The 2500-nt window shown below is 62.2% G+C and overlaps 1 non-coding gene and 1 pseudogene across 1 annotated transcript; both read right to left on the minus strand.

Annotated features, from left to right (window-relative positions):
- Positions 1-336: 336 nt before the first annotated feature.
- Positions 337-1168, minus strand: LOC146143220 (large subunit ribosomal RNA; annotated as a pseudogene; the record flags this gene model as incomplete).
- Positions 1169-2258: 1090 nt separating this feature from the next.
- LOC146143221 (5.8S ribosomal RNA) lies at positions 2259-2412 on the minus strand. Its single transcript, XR_014501028.1, has one exon. It is a non-coding gene; the product is annotated as a 5.8S ribosomal RNA (ribosomal RNA).
- Between the last annotated feature and the right edge of the window lie 88 nt (positions 2413-2500).

Raw genomic sequence — 2500 nt, forward strand, 5'->3', positions numbered from 1 at the left:
GCTTTGCGGGGCCCATGTCCCTATCTCCGGGCAAACCGATTCCAGGGTCGCCGCACCCTTACCAAGAAAAGAGAACTCTTCCCGGGACCCACGCCGACGTTTCCGAGTTCGCTTGCGTTGCCGCACCAGGCGCCGAAGCGCCGATCTCCGCGTCGAGGTTCGGGAATATTAACCCGATTCCCTTTCGGTCCGCCGGGGCAACGACGAGCATCGCCCCGCTTCAGAACGGCATTCGCCTATTCCTTAGGATCGACTGACCCATGTTCAACTGCTGTTCACATGGAACCCTTCTCCACTTCGGCCTTCAAAGTTCTCATTTGAATATTTGCTACTACCACCAAGATCTGCACCGACGGCTGCTCCACCCGGGCTCGCGCCCTAGGCTTCGACGCACGCCGCCGCGGCCCTCCTACTCGTCGCGGCCTAGCGCACCGGTGTGCTCGTACCGCCGCGACGGCCGGGTATAGGCCCGACGCTCCAGCGCCATCCATTTTCAGGGCTGATTGATTCGGCAGGTGAGTTGTTACACACTCCTTAGCGGATTCCGACTTCCATGGCCACCGTCCTGCTGTCTAGATCAACCAACACCTTTTGTGGGCTCTGATGAGCGTCGCGTCGGGCGCCTTAACCCGGCGTTCGGTTCATCCCGCATCGCCAGTCCTGCTTACCAAGAGTGGCCCACTTGGCACTCGCATTCCATGCCCGGCTCCAATTAAGCGAGTCGGGCTTCTTACCAATTTAAAGTTTGAGAATAGGTTGAGGACGTTTCGTCCCCAAGGCCTCTAATCATTCGCTTTACCAGATAAAACTGCGACAGAGCGCCAGCTATCCTGAGGGAAACTTCGGAGGGAACCAGCTACTAGACGGTTCGATTAGTCTTTCGCCCCTATACCCAAATTTGACGATCGATTTGCACGTCAGAATCGCTACGGTCCTCCACCAGAGTTTCCTCTGGCTTCAACCTCTTCAGGCATAGTTCACCATCTTTCGGGTCCCAACGCGAACGCTCTCGCTCGACCTCTCCGGCAAAGCGGACGAGATCGGCCGGTGATGCGGCCGCCGCGAACGACGACGTCTCACCTCCGCCGGACCGCGCCGACATTCACTTTCACTGCGCCCATGGGTTTCGTACTGCCCCGTGGCTCGCGCTCACGTTAGACTCCTTGGTCCGTGTTTCAAGACGGGTCGGGAAGGTGGCTGACTTCAGCCGCGGACCCCGTGCGCCTCGCGAAACGACACCGGAAGCGCGACCGAGACGAAGAGGCTGGGCACTGAGAACAGTCCCCGACCCACGACGCCCCAGCCGGCACCGGGCGCTCGGCCCCGAAGGGCAGACGCGGCGATCTCTCCTCGCCCGAACGGCGGGCCGACGGACACGCGCGCCTATAGTACCCGACCGAGGCCGGGTTACCTTGCGCGCGGCCTTCTCGCCGCCGTCCAGACGGTCGCGGCCTTCGCCCGGCGCTAGTGCGCTGGTCCCCGATCGGGCGGCGCCGCCGGCGGCCCGTGAGGGTCCGCACGACAACGTCGCCGACAGGGGGCCGGCTGAAAGCGACCGGGCGACCCGACAGGCCCTCCCGTTTGCCTCTCGACGGTTTCACGTACTCTTTAACTCTCTCTTCAAAGTGCTTTTCAACTTTCCCTCACGGTACTTGTTCGCTATCGGTCTCGTGACCGTATTTAGCCTTAGATGGAGTTTACCACCCGCTTTGGGCTGCATTCCCAAACAACCCGACTCTGGGAAGACGCCGTAGCGCGCCCGCCTGTCGCCGCCATGGGCCTGACACCCGCTCTGGGAAAAGGCCTCGATCAGAAGGACGCGGGCGACCGGCGAAGCGCGCCGTGACGAATTCCGTACGCCACAATTCCGCGCACTCCAAAAGCGCGCGGATTCGGCGATGGGCACATCCCGCTTCACTCGCCGTTACTGAGGGAATCCTCGTTAGTTTCTTTTCCTCCGCTTAGTAATATGCTTAAATTCAGCGGGTAGCCTCGTCCGACCTCAGGCCGAAAGTAAGGACCGGGACTATTCTTCCCGTTCCGCGCTCGCCGTCGGCGCCGCGCGCCGCCGCGCACCTCGATTCCCGCCCTTGAGCCGCCAGCCGTTGGCCTCTTCGAGGTCGACTCGCCGCCGCCGCGCGGGATTCTGGTCGCGATCGTCGCGCATCGTGCCGTGCTGTCTTGAGCGGGACGGGCGCTCGCGCGTCCGACGCCGCAGCAGCCGCGCGGAGAAATCCCCGCGCGGAACGTTTGCAACGCGACCCTGAGGCGGGCGCGGCCCCGGGATTGACCCGAGGCCGCAATTTGCGTTCAGAACGTCGATGCTCAATGTGTCCTGCAATTCACACTAATTCACGCAGCTAGCTGCGTCCTTCATCGACTCACGAGCCGAGTGATCCACCGCCAAGAGCCATCCACGATTGTTTCGCTCGCACAGTGCCTCGCACTATAGGGTGACAAAATAGACCGCGCCGAGCGGTCGGCCAGGCCGACGCTTGAA

This window comes from Ascidiella aspersa, chromosome 5 (assembly GCF_963924565.1).
Source record: "Ascidiella aspersa chromosome 5, kaAscAspe10.2, whole genome shotgun sequence".
NCBI lineage: Eukaryota > Metazoa > Chordata > Ascidiacea > Phlebobranchia > Ascidiidae > Ascidiella > Ascidiella aspersa.